Here is an 18,956-nt window from a genome sequence, read left to right as displayed (position 1 = left end):
TGATATCTCATTGTAGTTTTGATTTGCATTTCTCTAATGATTAATGATGTTGAGCATCCTTTCATGTGTTTGTTGGCAGTCTATATATCTTCTTTGGAGAAATGTCTATTTAGGTCTTCTGCCCATTTTTGGACTGGGTTGTTCATTTTTTTGATATTGAGCTGCATGAGCTGCTTGTAAATTTTGGAGATTAATCCTTTGTCAGTTGTTTCATTTGCAAATATTTTCTCCCATTCTGAGGGCTGTCTTTTGGTCTTCTTTATGGTTTTCTTTGCTGTGCAAAAGCTTTTAAGTTTCATTAGGTCCCATTTGTTTATTTTTGTTTTTATTTCCACTTCTCTAGGAGGTGGGTCAAAAAGGATCTTGCTGTGATTTATGTCATAGAGTGTTCTGCCTATGTTTTCCTCTGAGAGTTTTATAGTGTCTGGCCTTACATTTAGGTCTTTAATCCATTTTGATTTTATTTTTGTGTATGGTGTTAGGGAGTGTTCTAATTTCATTATTTTACATGTAGCTGTCCAGTTTTCCCAGCACCACTTATTGAAGAGGCTGTCTTTTCTCCATTGTATATTCTGGCCTCCTTTATCAAAGATAAGGTGACCATATGTGCGACCCACACACATTCGTATACAATCGATACCACTAAATTTAGTTGGAATGCTAGTAAGCGACATTCACTTCCTAGCTGGTCTTTACTAGAATTCAGTGGATTTTTCTTCTGAGAAACTTTTTTTTCCCCATGCCTTTTATATCTTGTCTTTGGAATTTGGTAAAAAATGGCTCTTTAAGCTTTTCTGGAGACTGGGGGCAAATCAGGGTAAGGTATAAGCACAGAGGAGTTGAAATCACTAATCTTGCCTGATGTACTTTAATATAACAGTAATTATAGATCATACAAGGTGGATTGAGTCAAGGGGTAATTATGGACTTTATTCCAGACAACTAACAAAACTTCTTTAAGAGATTATTATAGTTTCCATTAGGAGGTATCTTGAAGGTTGTTAAGCTCTTATTAATGCCTTGACCAGGAATTCCTACCTGTGAATTTCCTATAGGAGAAATAGATACCTGTAAAGAAGGTGCCCCAATTAACTTTAGAGACTTGCCTTTCAAGGCTTATTTCATATAAATAATATCAATGTCTAGTAAAAATTTCTCAGAAATGCATGCTAATTTTAGGAAATGTGGTGTAAATAGTTGGAATTCAAGCCTTTTACTTGAAATAAAGTTAATTATTGGGGGGAATAATACAAATTGTGAAACTTTGAAAATTGTTCAGGTAAATAGGGGTTTTTCCACCATATTAAATGGCAACTTTGGAATAGGCTTCATGTTGAATTCAAGTCCTGGAGACTGAGCTATTAATTTATGTGTTAGTACTCAAGTACATTTCTGTTTCTGATGAAGGTTGGTTTTCTCACAGGCAATATCAGTGGCTAGTTAGCTCAGGCATTTAGAACATAGTGCTAATAGGACCAAGACCATGATTTTCGTCCTTGTACAAACCAGTTAGTTTCCGCTGATTCCAGTGCTATTGGCCGCACCATTTACCTTGGCTGACCATCTCTTCAAAAGCAAGGGAGGCCAAGCTGCGAGATGCAGACTGAGAAGTGTAAATCTTTACCACCTTTGAAAGAACAGCCCAAAGCTCTGTTTCTCTTGATGCAGGGTCAATTGCGTCATTTGCACGGGTTTGCCTCACTGTGTTGTTATGAGTACTCTAAAATGCAGAACTATGTCCATTGCCTTTTCTGTTTTATATTCTATTAGCTCAGGAAAGATTTTCATTCCATTGAGCACCAGACTGGGGGGTATATTTTTGGAAGCAAGTGTAGGTGTACCAGAGCCAAAAAAGGTTGGGAACAACTGTAGACAAACTGATCTCACTGTTCTTAGAGCTGCCAACTCCAGGCACAGAGCCCTTAAAGTGGACTATAAATGTAAAGTGGGTGGTTAAAAGAAAATCCGTCATGTGGGACTAATTTCTGGTTTCCCACAATCAGGTGCATGTATTTTGTGTGCGTTTTTTATGTGGAAAGAAGCAGGTGTGCATAAAGCTGATTTATTTAGCTCTGTCAAATTAAAATTGGGGTCTTAATGAGAGAAAAATTGTGAGTTAGATAATTAGGACAGTACTTTGGATTTTTTATGCATGCCTTTATTTAAACTTATCATGATAACATTTCTGTCAAGGAGGTGGGGTATGGTAGGAACTTTTTGATAAGTCAAAAAACTGAAGCAGAGAGACACAAGGTCCTACCTCAGTTTCTATCATTGGAACATGTAAATCTCTAAAAGGACTTGCTGGACGTAACTATGAAATCAAATTACAGAAGATGTCTGGTTTTTCAGTCTCCCTCTTTGACAGAGGAAACAATCGTATTATAAATAAATACAGAAACTCTTGATCTGTAAAAGTCATTGAGTCAATTCTCACAAGAGACAGTGACATGAACTGGCCGCAGGGGTAGTAAACAGGGTGTTAGAAAAGGGAGCCCACAGAAGACCTGACGAGGCTTGGACATTAGGCATGGAAATACCCTATTATATGTTAACCAGGGCTTCCCTGGTGGTACAGTGGTTAAGAATCCGCCTGCCAATGCAGGGGACATGGGTTTGAGCCCTGGTCTGGGAAGATCCCCGTGCCACAGAGCAACTAAGCCCGTGCACCACAACTACTGAGCCTGTGTTCTAGAGCCCACGAGCCAGAACTACTGAGCCCATGTGCCACAACTACTGAAGCCCGCACACCTAGAGCCCGTGCTCCGCAACGAGAGAAGCCACCACAGTGAGCAGCCTGCGCACCGCAATGAAGAGTAGCCCCTGCTCGCTGCAACTAGAGAAAGCCCGTTCACAGCAACAAAGACCCAATGCAGCCAAAAATAAAATAAATAAATAAATAAATTTATTTTTTTAAAAAAAAAATATATGTTAACCAGTCATAAGCTATAATGACACAGCTAGGATTTGTTAGTTCACTTTTCCTTCCCTAGATCATTATACTCAGCAGAGAGGAAAAGAAAGCTGTGTTCTAATAGTGATTTCAGCACTGTCTTAAAGATCCAAGTATAGGTGTGCTCCAATTTAAGAAAACTCAGGGAATAAAAAACATGCATGGGGCTTCCCTGGTGGCGCAGTGGGTGAGAGTCCGCCTGCCGATGCAGGGGACGCGGGTTCGTGCCCCGGTCCGGGAAGATCTCACATGCCGCGGAGCGGCTGGGCCCGTGAGCCATGGCTGCTGAGCCTGCGTGTCCGGAGCCTGTGCTCTGCAACGGGAGAGGCCACAACAGTGAGTAGGCCCGCATACTGAAAAAAAAAAAAAAAAAAAAAAAAAAAAAAAAAAAACATGCATGTTGCCAAATGGATAGATACAGAGGTTGGATGGAGAATTCATTTTATAGAAGGAGCCTTCACTATGACAGAATTCATCCACTGAGTTCCTTAAATTAACTCCTCTGGTGAATTCAAGATTTGATTTGCAGAGTCAGTTATCACATAACTTTTTAGAAGTGTGTCTGCCACAGGTTTACTTTAGTAATACTATTTGTAAAATATGTATATTTTACAATACATAGTCTGTGTACCAACATAAAGAACAGATTTCAAGAATTTTATTTTCCTGATTTTTCGTAATACCATATGACCTGTGTAGGTTTACAGGTGGGTCAAGGCATAAAAGCAGGATTATGAGTACTGTCTAGAGAGAAGGAGAGACATGCTAATACCAAGAGAGGATTAGAATTAGATGGGCAAGAGATATAAAAAGGAAAAAAACACTTAAAATTTTTGGCCAGTTTTGATTTCTGCGATAGCCACCTTGCTTTCCATCTCTGGTGTACCTCTCACCTCTGACCAGTTAGTTTAATTTTTCTCTCCTGCTGATCTCCTATAAACATTTCAGCTCTTAAACATAGAAATTATCCATGACAGTACAGATAGCATCATTTAATGAAGCAACAATAGAAGCACCAATGGCACATTCCTGGAATGATTAAGAGGTTTGATTAGCAAGTACTGGAAATAAGGGGAAAAGTACCTTATTTGAAAGTAAGAATGCAACTTTGTTAAGCACAAAGTTGATTTGTGCTGGATCATAAAGGCTATAGGCTTGGGTGGGGGTGCCCTTAAATGCCAAAGTTACAGCTAGAAAGACTGCCCTTGTCCTGAATTACCAACAACCATGGAAATTTGCAGAAGTTCCAACAACTGCAGCACTGTAGAAAATGGACAAAATTGTAAAAACTTTTCAGAACTTCTAGCAAATTGCAGTTAAACACCCAAAATATATGAAATAAATAAATTTCTAAAGGGCATCTCCCCACATCCAAAAAAGCATCAGCTGTTTTCTTTTTTTTTTTTTTTTTTTTTTTTTTTTTTGCGGTACGTGGGCCTCTCACTGTTGTGGCCTCTCCCGTTGCGGAGCACAGCCTCCGGACGCGCAGGCTCAGCGGCCATGGCTCACGGGCCTAGCTGCTCCACGGCATGTGGGATCTTCCTGGACCAGGGCACGAACCCATGTCCCCTGCATCGGCAGGCGGGCTCTCAACCACTGCACCACCAGGGAAGCCCTCAGCTGTTTCCTTCATCCTTCACGTAACAATCAGCATATTTCAAGTTCTGAAACTACCATCTCTAGCTCTACTAGGACAGGCCTCTTGAAAATGTACATTTCAAGAATCATAACTTCTTTCCATTTCTTTAGATATTCTTTAATTTCTCTCAATAATGTTTTTGTAGTTTTCAGTATACATTATTTTCCAAATACAAATATATTTTTCTTGCCCTTCTTTTGTTAAATTTATTCCTAGATGTTTATTCTTTTTGATGCTATAATATATAAGTAGAATTTTCTTAATTCCATCTTTGTATTGGTCATTGTTATGGTATAGAGATACAATTGATTTTTGTATTTTGATCTTGTATCCTGCAGTCTTGCTAAAACTCATTTATTACTTCTAACGGTTTTTAGTAGAATCCTTAGGATTTTCTGTATACCAGATGTCATACTAGCCTCATAAAATGAGTTGAGAACTGTTCCCTCTGCTTCTATTTTCTGGAAAACATTACAGGTAATTGGTATTATTTATTCCTTAAATATTTGGTAGAATTCACTGGTGAAACCATCTGGGCCTGGGCTTTTTTACAGAAATTTACACGATGACCCTAAAATTCATATGGAATTGCAAGGGACCCAGAATAGCCAAAACAATTCTAAAATAAGAAGAACAAAGTTGGAGGACTCACACTTCCCAATTTCAAAATTTTCTACAAAGCTACAATAATCAAAACAGTCTGTTACTGGCATAAGGAAAGGCATATAGGTAAAAGAATAGAATTGAGAGTTGAGAAATAAACCCATACATCCATGGTCAGTTTTGGACAAGGATACCAAGACCATATGATGGGGAAAGAATAGTCTCTTCAGCAAATGGTCCTGGGATAACTGGATAACCACATGAAAAAGAATGAATTTGGAGCTTTGCTTCACACCATATAGAAAAAATAACTCAAAATAGATCAAAGACCTAAATGTAAGACATAAAACTCTTTGAAGAAAACTTAGGAGTAAATCTTTGTGACCTTGGGTTAGGCAGTGGTTTCTTAGATACAACACCAAAAGCACGAGTGACAAAAGAAAAAATGAACTGGACTTCATTAAAATTAAAAACATTTGTGCTGCAAATGATATCTGCAAGTAAGTAGAACGACAACCTATAGAATGTAACAAAATATTTGCAAATCACATATCTGATAAGAATCTTGTATCCAAAATATACATAAAACTCTTACAACTTAGCAATAAAAAGACCAATAACCCAAATGAAAAACATGCAAAGGATTTGAATAGACAGTTCTTCAAAGAAGATGTACAAATGGCCAATAAAGACATTAAAAGATGTTCAACATCATTAGTCATTAGGGAAATGCAAGTCAAATCTGCAATGAGATACCACTTCATACCCACTAGAATGGCTGTCATCAAAAAGATGAACAATAGAAGGTATTCAAGAGGATATAAAGAAATTAGAGCCCTTATACACTGCTAGTAGGACTCTAAAACGGTACAGCCATTTTGGAAAACAGTTTGGCAGTTCCTCATAGTTAAACATAGAATTAAAATATGTGACCCAGAACTTCTACTCCTAAGTATATACCCAAGAGAATTGAAAATGTATGTCCACACAAGAATTTGTATGCTAATGTTCATTGCAGCATTATTCACTATAGCCAAAAGGTAGGGAGTCCATTAACTGATAAATGTAAAATGTGGTATATCCATACAATGGGATATTGTTTGACAATAAAAAGAAAGGAAGTACTGATAGAGGGTAAAATATGGATGAAACTTGAAAACATTATGCTAAGTATGGATGAAACTGAAAACATTATGCCAAGTTAATGAAGCTAGTCACAAAAGACCACATATTTTATACTCCATTTGTATGAAATATTCAGAGTAGGTACATCTATAGAGACAGAATGTAGATTAGTGGTTGCCAGGGCCCAGGAGCTTTCAAGAAAAATGAGGAGCAGTGACTGCTAATGAGTACAGGGTTTCTTTTTCGAGTGATAAAAATGTTCTAAAATTGATTGTGGTGAGGTGAGCATACTAAAAGCCATTCAATGGGTAAATTGTATGGCATGTGATATATAGCTCACTAAGGCTGTTTTTGTTTTTTTAAAGAAGAGGAAGAAGCAGAGCTTCTGGGGTTTATAGTAGACTTGTTATATATTTTAGTGACCAGAAAAGAAATTTTTTTCTGAATAATCAACCTTCTATTTTTCTGTTCAGTGGAAAAAATGGATAAAGAAACAGAGGGATTAACTCAGAGATTCCTCAGACTCAGAATTCTGATCATTGTTTTACTCGTTTAAATAATATAGATTTTATATAGCAATCCACAGTTAAAACATCCTCTCTGCAGTACAGACGTTCTATTGTGGGTGCTTTTCACATGAAATAGAAATCAAAGACATTGGTTACCCTTCATATATAAAACACAAGTCCAGACACTTGCCAGGATGGCTTTAAAAGTCCGGCCTTAGCCTATCTTTCTAGCCTCATCACCTACCACTCCCTGCTCTAGCCAGTTCTTTTTTTTTCACAACTCCTCTGTGCCTTCCTATGTGCTCCCTCTGTCTAGAATGTCCTACACACCTCTTCTCTTCCTGGAAAACTACTTCTCCTTCAAGACACAGCTTAATTGTCACCTTCCTGGAGTTCTTCCCGACTCCCATAGACAGAATTAATTGCTCTTGCCTCTGTTTTAATGATATTTTGTTTTTGCCTCTAGCATATCGTGTTATAATGTGTTAGTTTAGCAGTCTTTGACAGCTAAGCCTTCAATAACAGAAACCAAGTGTTACTTCTGTATCCACTGAATGTACCAAGTATATGCCTGGCCCATGGTAAGAAAATAATCAATGTTGGATGGATGGATAGATAGATAGATAGGCAGATCGATAGATAAATTGAGTCAGCTTGCTGGTTGTGGTCTAGAAAATGAAGCATAAAATAACAGTCTTCCCTACCCAGTTTCTTGATTATCAGCAATACGTAAGTATTACCTGAGTCACTCTGGAGTGTCTACTATCATGGAAGAACTAAATATATGTAAAAATCATGATCCCTGCCCTTAAGGATCTTACGTAATTGAACAGATAAGATTCAGATGTGTGATGTAACTAGAAAACAACATAAAATAGCATATAATAGAGTGTTCAACAGTTTAGAGCAGATTATAATTGCCATCAGAGTTCAGTGAAAAAGAGACTATATTTTGTTCCCACTCTCAGGTAATAGGGCTTCAGGGCACAGCATTTCAGGCAACTGAGGGCCCTAGAAGTGCCCCCTAAGTAGATTTCCAAAATGGCAACCGGAAGCTAACAGCTACCAGCACCATGGTGGGCAAGCAGTAAGCTGCACAAATAATCCCCAAGCTGGCCTAGTCAAGGGAAAAGCAAGTCATGGCTCCTTGGAGCATTTTTAAAGCTTTTAGGCTCTCTTCTACTCAGTAGGGAATCCCTGTATCTTTATCTCTTTTACAGAACTTTTTTAAAAATCCACTTATTCCCAAGTATTTATCAAGTGCTATATTAGTTTCCTATTGCTGCTCTAACATTATCACCCATTTAGTGGCTTAAAACAACAGGAATTTATTCCCTTACAGTTCTGACAGCCAGAAGTCCAAAATGAGTCTTACACAGCTAAAATCAGCATGTCAGCAGGGCCACGCTCCCTCTGGAGGCTCTAAGGGAAAAATCTGTTTCCTTGCCTGGTGTCTAGAGCTATATTCCTCGCTCATGGTCCCTTCCTCCATCTTCAAAGCCAGCAGCTCAGCTTCTTCTTTCTGACTCTGCTTCCACTGTGTGGCCTTCTCTTTTGTGTCAACTCTCCCTCTGCCTCCCTCTTATAAGGACACTTATGATCACATTAAGGGCATACCCAGATAATCCTGGATAATCTCCCCATCTCAAATCCTTAACTTACTTGCATCTGGGCATTAAAACGTGGACAACTTTGAGGACCATTATTCATTCTTCCATGAGTAACTACTACATAGCCAGCACTGTGCTAGGCACTTTATACCTCTGCTACACTTATTGTATCATAGTTTCTCTCTCCTGCCACACTGTAAACTCCTGGAAGAGAGAGTCCTATTGCTTCCCCTCTCACAATGCTTAGCATGTGGCCTTGTTTGTAATATTATATAGACACCCAGTAAATGATGATTAATGAATGATATGAGCCACGCACTGTCACATAGTCGAATTTAAATTAATTTCATTCAAAAAATGTTTATTGAGTCAGAGAGGGGAGTGGTCTTTGATATCAGAATAGTCAGATACAATTCAGCAAACAGTTGTTGAGCTCCTACTATGAGCCCGATACCTTGCTGGTTTTTAAAGATAAGGATAGGAATAAGGCTATCCTGCCCCTGAGGAGAAATAGTGAGCAGCTAAATGTGCCTGGGCTGGCTAAGAAAGGTCTGGTTGGTGGAGAAGCCATGTCCCAGTCCACGGGCACCTTTGAGGGGTGCAGGTTAGTGGATGCCCCATCCAGAAGGAACCCCAGGGATCATCTAGCACCACCACCACCATCACCCCCAATCAACACCCCACCTTCACCTCCCTGTCTGCTGTTGAAATTCCCTCTCCAGCATCACTGCCTAGCATTCCCTAGCCTCATTGTACACCTCTCATCACAGGGAGTTCACTTTCCCCAGCAGCAGCCCATTTGACCCTCAAGCCATTCTAAAAGTTAAAATTCTTTCTGCCTTGAGCTAAAATAATGCTTTTCCCAGCTCTTCTGCCTCCTGCAGCCACATAGAATAGTCTGCTTTCTTAGTCCAGCACAGCCTTTCAGATATTTGTAGAGACTCCCCTAAGTCTTATCTTCTTATTCATCCGTTTATTCAGTCAACAGATGCTCTCTGGGGACTTCCCTGGTGGTCCAGTGGTTAAGACTCCGCGCTCCCAATGCAGGGGGCCCAGGTTCGATCCCTGGTCAGGGAACTAGATCCCACGCACATGCCGCGAGTAAGAGTTCTCAAGCTGCAACTAAGGGATCCCTTGAGCCGCAACTAAAAGGAGCCCGCCTCCTGCAACTAAGACCCAGCACAACCAAATAAATAAATATTTTTACAAACGCTCTCTGAACATCTCTTGTGTGCCTGCCACTGTGCTAGGCACTGGAGATACAGACACAAGTGTAACAAAAGTCTGTCCTCAAGGAGTGCCCAGTCTAGCCAGGAGGCAGCCATGTGAATAGTGTGACAGGGCAAGTGTTCTGGCAGAAGGAGATACAATGGGCTGTGGGGTTTGGGGCTGGAGACCAACCAGCTACACCCAGGGCTCTTAAGAGGTCAGGAAGGTGCTTTTTGAGCTTGGTCTCATCCATTCACTCAGTATTTATTGAATACCTACCGTACATCAGGTACTCTGCTAGGTGCTAGGGATACAATAATGACCTAGGAATTTACCAGGCAGAGTATGCCAGGAAAAAGGATCAACATTTGCAAAGTCAAGTAGGCCTTCACTTATTTAAACATTTGTTTTGGTTGTTGAATTTTTACTGTATTCCAGGCAAAGATGCTAGGCTCTGAAGATATAGAGATACAGACACTGTCCCTGACTTCAAGAAGCTTGTGGTGAACTGGGAGATACTGACAAGTAAACTAGCATTCTGACTTAATGTGGTTAATGGTTGTAATAGGCACAGGGTACTAGGGAAGCGTAAACTAAGACGCTAAGCTCAGCGGGGCTGTGGGGAGGTACTGTGTTCAGAGCAGGCTTTGTTGAAGTATTGAGTCTGTTGTGATGCTTGAGCTGAGTGTTCAGGGGCAAAAAAGTGTAAGCCAGGCAGATACAAGGGAAAAGGATAAGGAAAAGGGAACTGAACATGCAGAGGTGGGAAGGCATGAGAGAATAAGATTTGTGAGGAGAGTTGGCAAGAGTTGAGTATGGCTTAGTCAGGAAGTTGGTATGGGCCAGTGGCAGGAGGTGAGGCTGGGAACTGATATGAGGCCAGATCCTTAAGGACCTTGTGTACTATACTGAAGTGTTTGGGCTTTATCCTGAAGGCAGTGGGGAGCCAGAAAAGATCATTAAGCAGGGAAGTGACAGAATCAGATTTTTCTTTGACAAAGATAACTCTGGCCACAGTGTGGAGGATTAAATGCAGGGGATGAGAGTAAAGGCAGGAAGATGGGTTAGAAGGCTGGTGCAGTCATCCAGGGGGGTGATAATGAGGGCAGTGGCAGAGGAAACAGGAAGGAGGAGCCAGAAGGAGGATTTCTGAAATAGAATCATCAGGGAGAGGAAGACAGAATAATCAAAACTGTCAGTAAGGTTGCCAGTTTTAAAAATGACAGTAGGATTACAGGAGGAAAAGTGGGTTTCAGGAGTGATGATGAATTCATTGTTGGTCGTGGCGTCTCTGCTCTGGGGTACCTGAGAGGCAGCACGATGTCAGGTAAGCAGAGTCTGGAGTGCAGCAGAGTGATCTGGCCCTGAATGAGAATGGCATGTGGAAGCAACAGTCCTTAATTCAACAAATATTTATTGAGTGCCTAAATGTCTTATACACGGGAGGAGGTTCTTGAGTTTCCTGGGGTTACAAAGAAGAGTAAGACAGTCTCTGCCCTCCAAGAGCCCTGCCTCGTCAGGAAAACAGATGTAGAAACAAACAACGATAAGGTAACAATAGAGGTCTGCACAGGATGTTGTTTCGGGAGCACTGACAAGAAGCACCTAACCTGAGGGAGAAGAGGGAAGGCCTCCTAGATTTAAGTGCTGTCTCAGCTGAATCTTGAAAAACAGGAGTTAACCATACAAAGAAAGAGGGAAGGGTCTGGGCAAAGGGGACAGCAAAATCAAAGTCAGGGAGGTGGGGAAAAAAATGCAGTGTATACATTTCAGTATTGCTAGAGTACAAAATAGCAGAGGTGAAACTAGAGTACATAAGGGCTGGGTCATGGAAGCCCTTACCTGCCATGTTCAGGTAGTTTGGACTATCAGCAATGGGGAACCAGTGTAGGTTCTAAGGAGAATGACATGGTCACAGCTGCATACAAGTGGTTCACACTGATGATTGTGTTTCCTCCCCTAGAATACAAGCTCCATGAGGACAAATGTTTCTTGACTCCAACCCCTTCTTTGTACCCCCCCACTGCCAATCTCAGGCCAGGCCTTCATAAAGGGTTGTATTAAGAAAGATTCTGAGGCCCCATCGGGGCTTAATGGGAAAAAGTAATGTGATCAATTAGCAATGTCTGCCATGGGTGAAAAAAAGAGGAATGGCAAGTATGCATGTCACATCCCTGGGCTAGAGGGTAGGAAGTTGGGAATGGCAGGAACTGGTATCTTAAGAGTCCAGTTTCGAGACTGCTGAAATTGAAGTACTTATGAGCTAGAGGTGTTCAGCTGATTGGTAGATAGAGAACTCAGAAGATAGGTCAGTGATGAAGATGTAGATTTTTGGAGTTATCTGTGAGCAGAGCAGAAGCAGATAAACTTTTCCTGTAATGGTCCAGATAGTAAGTATTTTAGACTTTGCAGGCCACAAGGTGTCTGTTGTACCTATTCAACTTTGCTGTTTTAGCTTCAGAGCTAGCATAAACAATATTTAAGTGAGTAGGTATGGCTGTGTTCTGATAAACCTTTATTAACAAAAACACATCAGGCTGGATTTGGCTTGTGGGCTGTAATGTAGACGATATACAGCATACAGTCACAGGATGTAATATAGTCTAGTTGGCACCAGACAAGACTTGGGTTTCAGCCCCAACTCTGTACATACTAATTTTGTGACTTTGGACAAGTCAGTTAAACTTTCCTGACTCTGTTTCCCCCTCTATAAAATAGAGCTTCATGCTAGTACCTGCCTTATGTGCTTCCTGTGAGGAATAACTTAACGGAGCTATTCCATAGCAGCACTAATTACAGTACCTGGCACATGGTAAATGCTCAATAAATGTTTGCAATTATTCATATCATTATTACTATCGGGATTGTTCATGTTGTTAGAGATTTCAATTACGATCATAAGAATGGATAAGATCACTGAGGAAAAGTGGGTGGGGCAGAGTGAAGAGAGAGCATCAACATTTAAGGGGCAAATAGAGAGGAAGAAGCCAGAGAAGAAACTGGCAGCATGGTAGAACGGGACTCAGAAAGAAGTAGTGTACAGGAATCTAAGGAAGGAAACTCTTTTAAGAAAGGGATGAGAGGCAAATGTCGTCCACATTAGAAAAGTGAGCAAAGGACATGAAAAGGCAGTTATCCAAAGACATATGAAGAGGCAATAAACATATAAAAAGTTGTTCATCTTCACTGGTAATCAAAGACATGAAAGCAAAATTGTGTGTTTTTGTTGTTCATCTGTGAGATTGGCAAAGATTTAAAAGATTGAACAGTGTTACGAAGGCTATGGGGAAACAGACACTCCTGTGTACTTACTGCTGGGAATGTAAATTTTTTTGGACTTCCCAGAGGACACTTTAACAATATGTATCAAAATGAAAAATAAGCACATTCTATGAGACAGCAATCTTACTTCTGGGAATTTACCCCAAAGGAGTTAGAAAATTGTACAAATGGATTTTTAAAACACATGTAACAACATTGTTCCCAGCATCATGATAGCAGAAACAATCTAAAATATTCAACAATAGGAGAATTATTACGGCAGATACACACAGTGGAATAATATTCAGCCATTAAAAGTTATGACATAGCTCTACACTTATTGACATGGAAAGATGTCCATGACACATTATGGAAGGTTATAAAGCAGCAATGTAACATTTTCTTCATTAAATAAAACTTTGCTTCCTAGCAAACGGTGGTTTTGGATTTTTTCCCTGGTAATGAGATTTCAGGTCATTGCACTTTTTGTTAAAGTTTAAATAGTTGAACATATTTTATTGAGCATGTGTCATTTATAGAAACAGTAACAAGTAGTGTGCTGGTAAATCAGATCTCTGAAAAAAAGTGAAGCCCTAAATTTGTAGCATTTGCTAATTTCAGTGATATAAATAATCCCAAGGGCTTGCAAAATTCCTGAATATTGAATAGTCAGATCTCACTAGCTGACTATGACACAACACTGACAATAACTCTATTTCAAACAAAGGAAAGAATCAGGGTATGTTTACTAGTGTCAGATGCTGATCAAATAAGTTGAAGATTAAAAATTACTTGTCACTGGTGAACGTGGTAAAAGGGGTGTAAGTGGAACAGACAGTTGCAGAGTAAATGGGAAAGAAGGAAGTGGAGAAAGCAAGCAATTTTGTAGAAAACCAAAGGAAAGAAATAGTCACTTGAGGGAGATAATCAAGGAAAGTTTAATTGGGCAGGGTGGGGGGCGGTTTGGGAAGAAATACCAAACAGGAGAAGTAAGAACTTTTTCATTTCTTACTTTTGAATAACCTTTAGAGTTCACAGTGTGCACATGAATGTTCTTGAAACAACCCTTAGAGTTGGTGTTATCATTCCTGTGTTGTGTGTGGGGAACCTGAGGCTCAGAAAGGGGAAGTGCCTTGCCTCAAGTGTCACAGAGAGTGAGCCATATTTGTGTATACCTGTTGGAGTCCACCCACTGGTTAAGCCCTGAAAATACCAAGATGGAGAAAATGTGGCCACTAACACCTATACCCCAACCCTTCTTCAACCTGGGTCTTCCTCTCCCATGGTTTTAGGTTCTTTTTCTGCTCACCTTCGGTAGGCCATGGTAAGCCATGAACCTGGATATGGATTGTTTGTCCCTGCTTTGGAGGAGAGGAGAAGAAAGTCTAGCATGGGAGGGCAAGGGTTACTAGTGACAATGAAGTTGAGTCTGTTGAGGACTGAGAAGCGTCTGTGGGATTTGGCAATCAAATGATTACTGGTATAATTTTCAGTGCTGTAAAAAGAGAAGACTGAAGAGCAAATGAACGATGAGAAAATAAAGGCAGTGGAGAAGGAGACAGGTTGAGAGAGAGAGAAGGGGAATTATAGATGAGGCTTAGTAAAATATGGATAATTTTTAAAGCACTTCTTTGTAATGCTCAAATTATCCCAAATTTGGCCAATAGAGCCCCTTCAAGCCAGCTCCTATGTGTTTTTCACATGACCCCATCAGTTCTTTAGTGCATCTTTGCTTTCTGGTGAACAATGTTTCCCCAATTCACACTGGAACCAGCCAGTTCTCTCAGGAGCTCTGGTTCCTGAGAATAGGAAATGGTATTTCAGTACCACAGTCTAGGCATTAGGTATGCTCAGTGCTACTGATGTGCACTGCTTTTAGGCCTTTTCTGTAGACTGGGCTAGGAAATATATTTTTTAGAAATTGTGAAAGTATTAATGGAAATGGATTATAGTGGTAAAATAATAATGATAATGATAATAATAATCCATTAGTCCGACGGGGAGGGTGAAGGTTAAGCTGGGACGAAGTGAGAGAGTTTCATGGACATATATGCACTACCAAATGTAAAATAGGTAGCTAGTGGGAAGCAACTGCATCACACAGGGAGATCAGCTCCATGCTTTGTGACCACCTAGAGGGGTGGGATAGGGAGGGTGGGAGGGAGATGCGAGAGGGAGGGGATATGGGGTATATGTATACCTATAGCTGATTCAGTTTGTTATACAGCAGAAACTAACACACCATTGTAAAGCAATTATACTCCAATAAAGATGTTATAAAAGTAATAATCCATTAGTCCAAAGCGATATTCTGAAGCAGGGGGTGGGGGGGTGGGGGGAGATCTTCTTTCCAGAAGAATACTAGCTAATAAATGTAGAAGGAAGATAGAATAGAAAATCACTGTTTTGCAGCCCCCAGTATAATAATTGATTTTGGCAAAGATCATCAAATTGCTGGTAAAACCATTGGGTAAAAAGTTCTTGGGGAACAGGATATTCACACAGTCTCAAATTATCACCCCACAGATTCCTTGATAATTACAAATGTACATTTACAATGGGAAAATCTGGCAGTCACTAGGTTAAACAAGTGATTAAACCCAGCATTGTCAATACCAGGACAACCTGACATTGTGCCTCCCGATGTAATGTAATAAGAAGTACAGAACAACACTTATGAAATATTCTTGCCAAAAATGTTTAACCTGAATCTAAATATGCAGAAAAACTTAGACAAACTTAGACAAACCCAGAATGTGGGACATACAGTAAGTCAACTGGCCTGGACTCTCCAAAAAGCCATTATCATGAAAAACAAAAGAAGGTTAAGGAATTGTTCTAGAATAAAGAGAACAATGAGCTCTAACAATCAAAGGCAGCGTGTCAACCTTGAATGGATTCTGAATGAGGGGTGGGGTGGATCACAAACAGCTATGAAAGACGTTTTTGGAATAATTTGGTAAATTTAAGTATGTAATATACTTTAGATGATATTATTGAATTAATGTTGATTTTTCTTGGGTATGATAATGTGGAAGACTTTCTTAGGAGATGCATGCTGAAGTATTTAGGAGTGCAGTATCCTCATATTTGTGTCTTACTTTCAAATGGGTCAGCAATAAGTGGGGGGGAGAGAGAAAGAGAGAGAGAGAGAGAGAGCTGCACATATGTGCACGTGTGCATGCGTGCTTGCATGTTTGTGTTTGAAGAGAGAACAAATGTGGAAACTAGTAGCAAATTATGAATCTAGGTGAAAGATACATGATTGCTTGTCCTATTCTTTCAGCTGTTCTATAGGTTTGAAAGTTTTTGAAATAAAGAGTTAGAGAAACACTTCTTTTTAAAACCTTTGAAAATGTATGGTTGAAATTGAACAAGTGGTGCTGAGACAGTTGGATCCACAGATGCAAAAAGATAACATTAGACCCTTGCCTCATACCATACACAAAAATTATCTCAAAATGGATGAGACCTAAATGTAAGAGCTAAAATTATAAAACTTTTGGAGGAAAACAGGAGAAAATCTTTGAGACTTTGGTAAGGCAACGATTTCTTAGATGCAACAACAAAAGCATGATCCATAAAACAAAAAATTGATAAACTGGACTTCATCAAAATTAAAAACTTATACTTCAAAAAACATCATTATGAAAATGAAAATACAAGTCGTAAACTGGGAAAAATAATTTGCAAATTACATATCTGATAAAGGTCTCATATCCATAATATACAAAGAACTCTTACAATTCAATAATAATAAGACAGACAACCCAATTTAAAAATAGGCAAAAGATTTGAATAGACATTTCACCAAAAAGATATATGAACAGTTAATAAACACATGAGAAGATGCGCAGTATCACTAATCATTAGGGGAATGCAAATTAGAATCAAAATGAGATACTATTATACACCCACAAGAATGACTGTAACAAAAAGACAGATAGTAAATGTTAAGAAACTGGAACCCTCATACATTGCTGGTGGGAATGTAGAGTGGTGCAGACACTTTGGAAAACAGTTTAACACTTTCTTAAGAAGTTAAATATAAATTTATCATACATCCCAGCAGTTCCACTCCCAGTAGAAATAAAAACATGTATCTACAAAAAGACTTACATGTGAATGTTCATAGCAGCTCTATTCTATTCTGTTCTGTTTGGTTATTAATAATGACCAAAAAGTGAGAACAACCCAAATGTCCATCTGCTAGTGCATGGATAAACAAAATGTGGTATATCTATATAACAATACTATTCAGGGATTTAAAAAAGGAAGGAAAACTGATACAAGCTACAATGTGAATGAACCTCAAAAACATGCTCAGCAATCATGCTCACAGGCATTTACCCAACGGAGTTGAAAGCTTAATGTCCATACAAAAACCTGCACACAAATGTTCATAGCAGCTGTATTCATAATTGCCAAAATCTAGAAGCAACTAAGAAGTCCATCAATAAGTAAATGGATAAGCAAACTCTTACATCCATGCAATGGAATATCATCAGCTATAACAAATGAGTTACTATGTATTGTATAATTGAAATTAGCTAAGAGTATAACAAATATTCTCACCAAAAAATAAAAAAGATAAATACGTGAGGTGACGGATGTGCTAATTAATTAGGTGGGAGCAGTCCTTTCACAATGTACATGTATATCAGATCACCAAGATGTACACTTTAAATATCTTACAATTCTATGTCAGTTATACCTCAGTAAAGCTGATATTTTAAATGACCTATCAAGCCATGAAAAGACATGTAGAAAATTTAAATGCATATTGCTAAGTGACATAAGCCAATCTGAAAAGACTACATACTATATGATTCCAACTATATGACATTCTGGAAAAGGCAAAACTATAGAGGCAGTAAAAAAAAAAAAAAGATAGGTGATTGCCGTGGGCTTGGAGGAGAGGGGAGGAATAATTAGGTGGAACGGGATTTTTAGGGCAGTGAAACGATGATGTGATTCTGTAATGGTGAATACATGACATCATATGTTTGTCAAAACTCACATGACTGTACAACACTGAGTGAACCCTAATGTAAGCTATATATTTCAGTTAATAGTAATATATCAATATTGTAACAAATGTAGCATGCTAATGCAAGATGTTAATAGGGGAAACTGTATGCAGGGGAGAGGGTATATGGGAATTCTCTGTCCTATCTGTTCTATTTTTCTGTAAAACCAAAACTTCTTAAAAAAAACTATTAATTAAAAAAAATTATGCTAAGTAAAAGAAGCCAGATAGAAAAGACCACATATGTATGCTTCTATTTATGTAAAATGTCCAGAAAGGCAAATCTATAGAGACAGAAAGTAGATTAGTGCTTGACTGGGTCTGGGGGTAGAAACAGGGATCAGCTATAAATAGGCATGAGGAGTCTTATTGGAGGGATGAAAATGTTCTAAAAGTGGATTATGGTAATGGTTGCCCAACTCAGTAAATTTATTAAAAATCATTGCATTGCATACTTAATATGGGTGAATTTTATGGTATCTAAATTATACCTTGATAAAATTGTAAAGGTATGCATTTGATCTCACAGCTTAAAACTGTTTGTTATACATTAGTTCCTTATAACTGTGAATCATATAAATAATGTATAGTGAGATTCCATGTTCATTGATCAGAAAACTTAATATTGTTTGGATGACAGTACTCCCAAGTGGATCTACAGATTCAACACAATCTCTGCCAAAATCCCAGCTGGCTTTTTGTAGAAATTGACAAGCTGATCCTAAAATTCTTGTGGAAATGCAAGAGACCTAAAATAGCCAAATCTTGAAAAGGAACAAAGTTGGAGGATTCACACTGTAATCAAGACAGTGTGATACTGGCATAGAATAGGCATATTGATCAATGGAATAGAATTGAGAGTTCAGAAATAAACCCTCACATTTATGGTCAATTGATTTTTGACAAAGATACTAAGACAATTCAATAGGGAAAGAGCAGTTTTTTCAGCAAATGGTGCTGGGACAACTGGATCCACATGCAAAAGAATGAATTTGGACCTCTGCTTCATACTATACAT

At 39.0% G+C, this 18,956-nt stretch overlaps 1 protein-coding gene across 6 annotated transcripts in view; it reads left to right on the top strand.

Annotated features, from left to right (window-relative positions):
• Positions 1–18,956, top strand: part of HDAC8 (histone deacetylase 8) — a 243,971-nt gene that overhangs the window by 23,222 nt on the left and 201,793 nt on the right. The gene's annotated exons all lie outside the window — the stretch shown is intronic.

Source organism: Orcinus orca, chromosome X (assembly GCF_937001465.1).
Source record: "Orcinus orca chromosome X, mOrcOrc1.1, whole genome shotgun sequence".
Classification (NCBI taxonomy): domain Eukaryota; kingdom Metazoa; phylum Chordata; class Mammalia; order Artiodactyla; family Delphinidae; genus Orcinus; species Orcinus orca.
Note: the sequence above shows the minus strand (reverse complement) of the source record. Positions and strands in the feature narration are given on the sequence as shown.